Source organism: Macrobrachium nipponense, chromosome 6, assembly GCF_015104395.2.
Source record: "Macrobrachium nipponense isolate FS-2020 chromosome 6, ASM1510439v2, whole genome shotgun sequence".
Classification (NCBI taxonomy): Eukaryota; Metazoa; Arthropoda; class Malacostraca; order Decapoda; family Palaemonidae; genus Macrobrachium; species Macrobrachium nipponense.
The window spans coordinates 2,981,779-2,994,255 of record NC_061108.1 but is presented as its reverse complement, the minus strand read 5'-3'; the positions used below and the strand labels follow the sequence as shown (position 1 = coordinate 2,994,255).

The 12,477-nt window shown below is 35.8% G+C and overlaps 1 long non-coding RNA gene across 1 annotated transcript in view; it reads left to right on the top strand.

The window, feature by feature from the left end:
- The first annotated feature begins 309 nt into the window (after positions 1–309).
- LOC135216745 (uncharacterized) overlaps positions 310–12,477 on the top strand; it is a 142,586-nt gene continuing 130,418 nt past the window's right edge. Inside the window, exons 1-2 of the long non-coding RNA XR_010314906.1 lie at positions 310–385; positions 1,018–1,459. This is a non-coding gene — a long non-coding RNA (uncharacterized LOC135216745). The remainder of the gene's footprint in view (positions 386–1,017; positions 1,460–12,477) is intronic.

The window sequence follows — 12,477 nt, the reverse complement described above, 5'->3', positions numbered from 1 at the left end:
TAGACGCATTAAAGTATTTTTTCTTTTACGAGAAATGTTAAATCTTCAATCTACTGTAAATCACAGTAGATACTGTGGGCTGACGAGGTGTTACATTACGTCCGTTTCTTTAAAATGACGTAACGTAACACCTTATATCACCTTGAAATCACTCATGGTAATAACGCGAGCAATTATGGGAATGTTAGGGTGGTAGGGGTGGAGAGGGTTATGGGTGCCGTGGAGGGGGGGCGGTTGATCGGGGGTGGGGCAATGATGATACGAGGCGAAAGGGTAAGCCGTAAGCAAAAAGTGATAAGGCCTCAGTGTGTTGGGAACCTCCGTGATAGTCGGGTGATCGCAGCTCCGCTCCGCTATTGTGGTTCTCGCGTGGCATTGTGTGTTCGTGCGTGCGTCCGTTATTTTTTAGATTTTCGACCAGGTTTTGTTTTTATTTAAAAATCCTAATATACCTGAAATTACCATCGACATAATTGTGCGAGTGGTCAGATATTATTTATATTTGTCCCCCGACTTTTGTTCATTTTTTCGGAAACGAGAAATTGTTTATGTGAATATTTGGATCCAACAAGTGATTTGAATTGGTGAAACTTTGTGTATTTACTTTTGATCTAGCTTATGCTAGGACACGCTCTGCTTTGTGTATTTATTTAATATATAAGTATAATTAGGACATTCTGAGCTTTGTGTGATTAAAATAAATATTACCAGGACACGACATCTTTGTGTGATTAAATAAATATTACCAGGACACGCTCAGCTTTGTGTGTTTAAAGTTAATATTATCAGGACGCGGTAAAACCCAAGAGATGGAAATGTGAAGAATTACCTGATAACGATAAAATCGTTTCAAGTTATCTCGTCTGTGTGTGTGTATTTTTATCTGTGTGGTTTAAAAAGTGTGTTACTTGAGAATGGTCTACAAACAAGACTGAAACCTCATTTGAGTGATTATCCATATAAAAATCCAAGTTTAGAAAAGTCTAAATTTTAATTAATTTGATTTCATTGGCCCAGGATTATTTGAAACAATTCATAATTAACCTTGAAAGTTTTCAGTGATTTTGTAGTTCGTAAACATGACAGTTAGCGTGACAGTTGAAGTTACACACAGAAAAGCCTTAGTGTGAAGAAGTACTGTATCCAAATTAACCATAGGCCTACTAAGTGTTAAGCCTAGTGTCTGCCATTACATTACGGCATACTGCAAGGCGATGATGGTGTAACACACTGAACCCAGAACATTTGGAAGTTGGTAATTAGTTGCAATTAAAGCCTGATTAGTTTCAATTAAAGTCTGATCCTTCTGATTATGTGGATTGGCTAGTTCATTGCGTAGGCCCAGTTAAACCAAATAACCTTTTCCGCTTCTAAACTCTGCTTTTGCCGCTGCGAAAGCTCCTACTTCTACACAGCAACATGTCTTCCATCTTCAATAAGTTCAGGAAGCATAAGGAAGGTCAGTGGAACCCAAGACAGTTGATATTTTTGGTTTTGATTTCACTAATCTTGTTGATAATTTGGTTTTGATTAAAAAATTTCGCTGATAATTTGGTTTTAATTTAAAAAATTTCACTGGAAATTTGGTTTCAGTTTTTCAATATTCTGGATGGTTTGGTTTCAATTTCACGAAACTCGTTGATAATTTGGTTTTAATTAACAAAATTCATGGATAAGTTGGTTTTAATGTTAACAATTTCACTGATAATCTGGTTCCAGTTTCTCAATATTCATTGACACCTAGTTTGGTTTCAATTTCACGGAACTCGTTGATAGTTTGGTTCCAATTTCACACAACTCGATGATAATTTGGTTTTAATTAAGAAAATTCGTTGACAAATTGGTTTTAATTATCAGAACTAGATGATAATTTGTTTTTAATTAACAAAACTCGTTGATAATCTGGTTTAGATTTTAAAAATTTGATAATTTGGTTTTAATTTAACAAAACTCGTGGATAATTTGGTATTAATATGAGAAAATTCGTTGATAATTTGGTCTTAATTTAACGAAACTTTGAAAATTTGGTTTTAATTTCACAAAGCTCGTTGATAATTTGGTTTTAAATTAACAAAATGATCATTTGGTTTTATTTCATAAAACTCGTTGATAATTTGGTTTTAATCACACAACTCGTTGATAATCTGGTTTTAATCTCACAAAACTCGTTGATAATCCGGTTTTGGTTTCACAAAACTTTGATAATCTGGTTTCAGTTTCACACTACTCGATGATAATTTGGTGTTAATTAACAAAACTCGTTGATAATTTGGTTTAAAATTCACAAAACGTTGATACTCTGGTTTCATTTTCACACAGCTCGATGATAATTTTATTTTAATTAACAAAACTCGGTGATAATTTGGTTTTAATTCACAAAAAAATGATAATTTAGTTTTGATGAATTTCATTGATAATTTGCTTTCAATTTCACGAAACTCGTTAGTGGTTTGGTTGTAAATTCACGGAACACATTGACAATTTAGTTTTGATTTCAGAAAAATCTTTGATAATTTGGTTTAGAATTTAAGTTGATTTCCACAAAAACTTGTGTTTCTTTATTGATAATTGTAAATATCCAATGCTTGGAAAACTTATTTGAGTTCTAGTTAAGAGCAGTTTTAATTTTTAAAATTTATTTTAAAATCCAATGATTGCCACCATGCAATTAAAAAAAAAAAATTATGTTTATACCATACTCCTTATTTTGGTGAAATATTTCGTCGACTTCGCGTGCAAAGCCTGTTGAATTCTAGCTAAAACGTTATATATATATATATAGATACTTATATTATATATACTAAATACTATTTTAGTATATATACTATATATAATTATATACTATATCTATATATATATATCTATGTCAGTAGACGGTGAATGGAACTTTTTAAGTAATAATCCACAATTATGTACCCTATGCGAGCTAGGCTATATATTTCGAAACGCAAAAATGATTCTCAATAGGAGCTTTCGATTTTTTTTTCATTTTTTGTAATTTAGAAAATATTGCCTGGCTCACATAGGCTAACCTATTGTGGTTTTTAACTTACATCCCGTGACATTATATAGATACACCATAGATGTTACTGATTGTTTATATGTGCAGCTATCCAGCATCCCATTTTTAAAATAGTACATACTAAGAGTGGATTGTCGTTGCCATGTTAATGCACTGTATAACTGACTTGTGCATGAACACCACGTACAGTAAAATTTGTACAATGTTGGCAGCCTCATTGATCTACGTGGACTGTTCACCAGTAGTGCGTCGAACCCACCTTCACACGATGCGCCGTACTATATCATTTTCGCGTTTCAGGGTTATTTTCCACTTGAGCAAATTGGCCCAGAACACTTTTGTTTCCCCTTTTTCACCTCAGCCATTTTACTATACTTGTAAGTTTATCCAGATGTTTTTCTCACTCAATATCCACATGAATATATATGTATATATATTATATATATATATATATATATATATATATCATACTTACATATACATACATAAATGTGCCCGCATCTAGTATCCGGACTGGTTATGATACACAGGCCTACGCACAACTGTATATAAACACACACACACACACACACACACACACACACATATATATATATATATATATATATATATATATATATATATATATATATATATATATATATATATATACACGTGTGTGTAGGCCTATATACGTAAGCTGTCCGTACAGACACTGGCACATTTTCGTTGCTTCCTTTATTGTCGAACTTTTCCTCGGCACTCGGATTGCATCCCTTTAAAAAAGGACGGCTCTTTTTTATTTTTATTTTTTCCTATCTGCCCACTTGAAATATTATAAAGGTCCACTGTCATTTTTATGTCGTCCTTTTCGGCACCGGTAGTCGTCTGAAACACCACGGGGGGAAAAGGAAAGAAGGCGGGGCTCGTTTTGGAGGGACCATTTTATTCCTCCCAAAAATGCCCGAAGGAGAGTTTCGTATTCTATTCGTCTTTTACTTTCCATTCAAATTTTTTCTGCTAAATGTGCGGTTTATTTATTTATTTATTCGTTTACTCAGTTTTTTGAGGTTGTTCCGTTTGGATTGGTGATTTTTTTTTTAGTCTATTTTAGAGATAGTATGCCTAAACAGAATTGGTTCGAATGATAGTACTACAGTGCTGTCGAGTAAATATTGGAGGGAGAGGATTAATTAAGAATGTTTACGGCATTTGGTGTTTATAGGCATTTTCAGGTGTAATCTACCTTATGTTTATTTGAAGGAATTGTTATATTTTTCAATTAAAATTTACGATCAACTTCTTCGGGAGCGCATTATGGTGGGTCCTACTTTGGCTTATCTACGCGTCACCTACTCGTAAATAGGTGATAGTACTAGACATGGGGGAAGACTCGTTGGACGCAGTGCTAAGTAATATATGTGTCGTTTATTATTAATAATATAACAATTGTCAACCACTCAATATAGAAATGGGTGTTATATCCCGAGAGGCTAGTACTAAACGCGGCGTCCAGTGGATTAGGTGACACGTAACAGACCATTATGAGTCTAGCAATGTGACGCATTAGATTCGTTTAAAGTGTATCGCCCATGGTGTTTATATTTACTAGGTTGTAAGAGAAATATCGAAATTGATAAAGCTGGATGATTTTACGATCTAAACACAAGTGCTCATGAAAATAGTACTAGAAATGAACTGCGGCTGATTGGTGTTCCAAAAATAGGATAATAGTGTCATTGGCATACTTCTCTTCCAGTGCTCTTTAAGCTTTTTAGTTTGCTGTTGGTGTGTAAAACATTAGTGAGCTGATGTTGTTGTAAAATATTTCACTATGTTCATAATTTAATTATTATTTCATTTCACCCAGTTCAACATTCTCCGGCCCGTGCTGATTTCTTACAATGATCGCTCTGGACTGTGACTATGTATTGTCAATGAAAGTATCATCCACTGACGATTTCATAATTGAAATTGTGCTGAAGGAATAGATAGCGTGAGCGTAAGGTGTTGCCATCGCAGTGTCCTAATTCACAAAACGTTTAAAATAAAAATATCTTTTGCAGGCGTTTATACGAAAGCGTTGGAAATACGTAGCTCGATTGTTCCTATCGAACACTTGCCTGTATATATCTCCTGAACTGTGAAACCAGCTGGGTGACGTTTAGGTCATTTGCTCCAGTTGCTGTTGCCATGAAATTCAGCAGGATGGTGTTTTGTTACTGCCTCTCTCTCTCTCTCTCTCTCTCTCTCTCTCTCTCTCTCTCTCAGTACTCTTTGGGGATATGCGTTCTTTGTTATTCACTCAACTTGTTTCTCTCTCTCTCTCTCTCTCTCTCTCTCTCTCTTCTCTCTCTCTCTCTCTCTCCTTAGAGTATCAGTGTTAATTATAAGCCTTCCTTAGATTTATTTTTCATATCCAAATCTAGCTAGTCTCAGAAGTTGCCATACAGAAGATTTTCTACCTTTTCATGATGACAATAATTTATAAATAAATATATATATATATATATATATATATATATATATATATATATATATATATATATATATACTATATGGGATGTGTTATAAGTTATTAAGATTTTTTATGGATGCAAATGCCGTTCTCTGAAGTTGTCCTTTCAATTTGCGATTTTTATGGTTAATATTACTTCCGGTTATGTAGTTTCTCATTACCCAATGACTATTTCGTCATAGTCTGTTAACAGGAACAAAGTAATCGCTCGGGGCGTCACGCTTTATAGGATTTTTGTCCTTCAAGGTGTGGAGCATTGTTTAGTTTAATGTTTTATTGAAATGAAATGGTAGACGTATTTTAGTAATTACTTAGATCTTTAAAAAAAGTACGAATTTCGGTTTTCACTCTAGATTATGTTTTGGCCCTGTACACAGTTATGCAGATGATAACTCCATGCACTATTATTATTATTATTATTATTATTATTATTATTAATTATTATTATTATTATCATTAATATTGAGTCTAAATGGAGAAGCAGATCTAAGTTATGTATGGGTGCAAAGACTGTAGAGATTTATTTTTAGATATATGTACCTATACTTAGCTGTGAATTATCTTCTCTATAGTATTATGTTAAAATGGGAACACGTTCTTGCTATAGTAATGGGAGAGGGATTATACATTGCAACTGTATGTTAAAGAAAATTAATCCCCAGATTTGGACATGATTCCCATTGCAGCTGTTAACTGAATTTTTTTGCATCTATTTTGTATCAGATATTGCAGTCGTCTGTTTAAAAATTTCAGCGTGCTTCATTGTTGTTGATACAGAGGATAATGTCAATTTTCTGCCTCGTGAATTGTACTTTTTTATGTATATATGCAGACATTGACACTATTTTGCACTATCTTGAGGTAGTTATAGTTTCCACGGCGGAGATTACAACGTAGATATGTTCAATTTTGCATTATCTTGGGATAGTTATAACTTCCATGGCGGAAATTATAACGTAAATAGATTCAATGATAATGATGAAATGACAAGTCATTCTCTAGAGAGAGAGAGAGAGAGAGAGAGAGAGAGAGAGAGAGAGATGAAAAAATATAAGCCAGACCTGTTGTTCTTCAACGGATCATCTGATTAGGCCAACCAGGGTTTTGAATCGGACCTCATTAGCGTCAAAACGATATGAGTTTCCATCCACAATTTCGTTATTCCCATTTTCTGTGAAAGGAACATTTTTTATTATTTTTTTTTTAACTTCGTTGAAATGTGATTGCGTCTATGTCTGAGGGAGTACGGAACGATGACTGGTGCATTCTTCACCTTGAAATCTCTCTCTCTCTCGTCTCGTGAACGCAGGTGTTTCCTCAGTCTTGTGTTTATGCTGTCTCATGAGGCCAAAGCCTTGATATCGTGTGTTGGCGTGTATACTGAGGAAGAAGCCGTCAAATTCATCGATCGTTGGGTACGCATCTGGATAAGTCTACGGTACAGATTTCTGAGCAAACAAGTAAGCTATGCCATTCAAGGTGGTCGTGGGCGACATGGCGTAGGCTAATTTGTTGGCATTCTTGTATACAAGGTCTATGCACACTTGGGACATACAGTTTGTATAGGCTTAATTGTTTAAGATCGAGTTAGTTGTAGCATAGGCCTATACCACGTGCTATAGTGACCTATTTGCATTGTTCCATTCATTCTTCGTTATTTTAGTAGAGGTTTAATATATGTAATTCATAATGGTCCCGTCTTACTTAATGCTTCATTGCACAGAATAAATTTGATGTTTCCGGTAACTACTCAAGGAAACACTTGTCATTTAGTGAGAATGAGTAGGCCTAGTTTTAAAGTCTAGTTAGTTCGGTGTAAGTGGTACTCTCTCTCTCTCTCTCTCTCTCTCTCTCTCTCTCTCTCTCTCTCTCTCTCTCTCTCTCTCAGGCTGCAAGCCATTTGCATGTTTTTCCTTTATCAGTTTTTGTTTTTAGTATTTTTTATATTTAATATACATTATATATATATCTATATATATATATATATATATATATATATATATATATATAGAGAGAGAGAGAGAGAGAGAGAGAGAGAGAGAGAGAGAATATCCAATCTTAGGAGGCATTTATCATCTTGAATTCATAGACTCATACGCGTATGCGAGCTCAATGTATAGCCATGCATTCATGATGAAGGGATAGGAGCTATTTAAAATCTGCGCTCGACGCTGTTGAAGTTTATTGACCCTTGTGTCGAGAACTTAATTTGCTATTTATATTCAGCCGTTTTAGCCCTTCCCGGTAATCTAGTGGTACCTTAGGCCTACGTGTCTGAATATCTGTTGAGATTGATTGATATTTGAGGCGATAAATTTAATCGATTGTTAGGCTATACTATTTTCTAAAAATTGGCAATGCCATTTTCTTTAAAATTGGCTATAGCATTTTCTTTAAAACTGGCTATACTATCTTTCAAAAAGGCTATACTATTTTCTTGAAAACTGGCTATATAATTTCCTTTGAAACTTGCTGTATATATTATTTCTTTCAAAATGGCTAAACTATTTGCTTTAATAAAGACTATGCTATTTTCTTTGAAACTGACCATGCTCATGTCTTTAAAATTCCCCGTAATGTATTCTGATTTTATCTTGTCATCGCATCGCGAATTTGAAAATTATCACGTTCTGTCTGCATGTTTTGACTGATATTAGCCCGTTGGACGGTTGGTTTGCACTGCTAACTTCAGCGTTCAGGTACACTAACATTACCTAGACTATTCCTTGATATCTCTAAACTATCAATGGCTATAGCTTAATAGGTCATCTCGACTTTCTATTCCTATACTATTTTTTTTCCATCTGTCCATCCGCCTGTGGTGTTTGCGCATGGTAACAGTGCGTCCCGGGCTTTAAATAATATCCTATTTCGAATATTAACGATGTAATTCGCATACAGTAAATTATTAAAGCACTTTTCAGTTGCAAATGTACACCCAGATATCCTTTTATTTACCTAAAACTTACACATAGCGTAACTATTTAAAACTCGGGACGCAGGCGGATGGACAGATTAAAAAAAAAAAAAAAAAGAGTATACTTGGTTTATCTCGTAGGGAGGTATAATACCGTCAGTGCACCTCACGGTGTGCCCTGTAGGCATTACTTAACGTTCTTTGCAGTGTCCCTTCTGTCCCTAGCTGCAGCCCCTTTCGTTTCTTTTGGTGTATATCCGTTCATATTCTCTTTCCTCCACCCTCTCCTAACGGTTTCTGCTTAGTGCAACCGCTTTGAGGTTCTCCTCCAGTTACACTTTTCAAACCATTTTACTGTCAGTTCCCCTTTCAGCGCTGCATGGGTCCTCATAGGTCCCATCGCTTGGTCTTCGGCCTAAATTTGATATTCCTTCCTATTCCTAATTTTGTTTAGGCCTAGGTGTGTTCCAATCCCTGGAAAGGAAAGTGTCTCCAGTTTGTTTTTATTTGGGCTGGTTGGGTGATTATGGTACGAGTAACATCCCTCATTACCAGCAGCATGTTTTGTTTTCTGAGCTAATCGCTGCTATAGCTTTCCAATGTCAACCCTCTCGTAACGATTCATTGTGCAACTGCGAGGTTTTCCTCCTTGTTACACCTTTCAAACCTTGTCACTGTCCATTTCTTTTTCAGCGCTGAATGTCCTTAGTTGCCCCAGTGCTTGGCATGTATGCCAAAAGTGTATAAATCAATCAATCAAACCTTGAAGGTGCCTGATAATACCGTTGAATTGAATAGAAGAATCCAACTCTCAAATTTACCTCTTCGCACTATACCAGAGTACCGGTAATTCATCTCTCTCTCTCTCTCTCTCTCTCTCTCTCTCTCTCTCTCTCTCTCTCTCTCTCTTGTCAAATTTACCCCAGCTCACTGCTTACATAATAAGAGATTTCAAATATTATGTTGCGTCTTAATCCCGTGGTTCGAAACTGTTGACTTTGGCGAATAAGTAAATCGCAAACCAATCAGTTGTATTTAGGAAGCCTTACGGAATATTCCCTAGTCTTGTAATTTACTGGGTCTTGAGTGAATTCCCCCCACCCCCCTTCACTCCAGCTATCAAGTATTTTAGAGCACACACACTTGATCAGTTATCGAACTTTGTACCCGTTGTGTCTCCCATGGGAGACTTTCTAACCCCCATGTGATCATACGATCGTACTGTTATGTTTTTATATGCGAGGCAACATTCTCTTCAGTTTTCTCTCGAGATTCTGAAGGGAATGGAAGAATATTAAGGTCATTTACCAGTGCACTGTACTGTACCTTCAGCCCAGGGATCTGTCATAGATGATGATGACCCCAAGGGTTTTAACTCGGTATGTGGTATCCGCCTTTGCGGCTTGTTTTATACGATCCCGTTGGGGGATGACCTTAAAAACATAAACAAAAGACTATAGATATCAAATTTATAGTGACCTTTGGGTGGTCGCTATCTAGAAAAGATCCCAGTACATTGTGTGTACTAGCTTCAATAGTAATTTTGAGCCGTGTTCCGGTTTCATTCGAATTGAAACGACTTTTGCACAGGTGTTGTGGATAATTGGGACCGTTTATTATCCTTAACGTATGCAGGTACTAACCTCATTTTCCCCAGGAAGAGCGCGCGATATAAGGTAAAAAGATAGCTTGCAATTTTTATATGACGTGACATTCCTTCAATTAGCGTTTGACAAGTTTTTATCCAAATGTTTAGGGTGGTCGTTTGTATTCAGTTCTTTTGCAATAGAAATATTTTTATTGTTATGGTACTAAAAGGGCAGTGGGAGGCTGGGTTCTGTGTAGTCCTTTATGTAAAGAGAAGGATGTGTTACCACTGAGGAAAATAAAATGGAAAGAATAAAAATAGTGGGAAATGGGTTGAGGGTAGCCTGAGGTGAAAGAAGACTGCCCCACTTTTTAGCTTATCTAGACGGACAGTAGGGAAATATACTGAGAGAGAGGTTCATAGTATTTTTTTCATCTAGGAAAGATTGGTAGGGCCCGAGAATCTGTTGTTTTTATTAGTCATATATACTATATATATATATATATATATATATATATATATATATATATATATATATATATATTGGGGGTTGGAGACATGGAAACAAGTTAGGAGACTTCATTACATTACTTGTCAACCAGAGAGAGAGAGAGAAATGGATTCGGGAGTTTTTTAAGACAAGGTTCCATATCAGACAATTCTATTTTGATTGTTTCTTCAGTATCAGTTTTCCGGACAGGCATGCGACCAATATGATGTCCTTACCAATTCGGATGCAGGTTTGAAGAAACAACTCTGAGATTCCGGGAAACAGATCCTGCTACCTTGATACTGCTGTCTCTCCAAGATAAATTTCAAACAATTCGAAAGGAAGGATTTAGCTTTAAACTTGGATGGAAATGGGGCGAAAGTTAACAGGGGAGCTGAGTAGAAACTTTCTCGGGTATATTGAGCTTAACTAGAATAATTGTTTACTTAGTATTATTATTATTACTATTCAGAGGATGAACCCTATTCGTATGGAACAATCCTGTAAGGGGGCCATTGACTTGAAATTCAAGCCTCCAAAGAATATTAAAGTGTTCGTTAGAAAGAAGTAACAGGAGGGAAAGGGAATTACAGAAGGAAGGGAACACTTGTTAAAGAAAAATAGTATAATAAAAAAATAAATAAATAGGAAAAAATGTAAAAGTTAATTATCATAATTCAAGAATTTTATTATGGCAGTAATGCATTGCATCTCTGCCTGAACTCCTGAAGTAAGGCGCGCTTTCAAGTTGAAAATCCAGTTGGAAACTGACATGTAAAGAGGAACTGTTCGAGGTTCTTAGGATTCTTCGTGAGTAACAAATACCTTGATAAACGGAAGGCAACGGACTAAGAATCCAGAAGGATCGAGTCATCTGCTCCTATTACAGCATAAGCAGTGGGTGTAAGATAGATGGACCTCGATGATAAAGGGGTGAGGGGCGTATGAGGAATGCAAGTGACAGAAACTCGATAGACATGACGGGGGCAACAACCTTTAACCTCTTGCGTCGTCTGATAGAGCTTCCTAATGAACGACCCTTCTAGCTTGTATTAGGAAAATGGAGATCGAAAGCAAATTCATTGTTTTGGAATGAAGCTTAAGATTTCCAAGGCCATCACCCTTTACAGAACAATAAAATTGCGTCATAGAAATCCCGTGTTAACCCCCCCCCCCCCCTCCCCATGATAACTTGCTATATTTCTAAACTGTTAAAGAATAGGATGAAGATTCCCTGAACGAACATCCAGAGCTTCGGCCCCCTGGCCAAAACGATCTTTCATAACTTTGGATGATCGGAATGCTGGGGGGAGAGTAAAATGGCCTTTGCTGATGTACAGTCCTGTTCAAGTGCAGGATTTGTCATCAGTTTATCATTTTCATTTCATTTCTCATTTTTCCATCTAGCCATACTTTCATTTCAGCGCTGAATGATCTTATAGGTCCCAGCGCTTGTGCTATGCCCTAAATTCCATAATCCATTCATCCATCCAGAGCTTCATTGGGTTTTTGGCCCCGGATCAAGATTTATTGAAATCTTCTACAGTCCGTGGCCCACCCCCCAAAATTCAATTTGAATTTCGTTGGACGTTTTACATATATATATATATATATATATATATATATATATATATATATATATATATATTATAAAGCAACTACAGGAAACAAACGGTTATACCAAAGGTATATATCCTGTTATAGCATACATATCTGCCTATCTATCTCCGTCTACACACACACACACATATTTATATATATATATATATATATATATATATATATATATATATATATATATGTATATTTATTGTGTTTGTGTATGCACGTGTATAGTATATGTATAAATATATGCATGTATATATAGACATATCAACACACAATTACGTGTGGATCAGAACTAAACTTCTGACTAACATCAGGACCGAACCCAGGTCTTTCAGTCGAAAGGCGAGACCGCTGC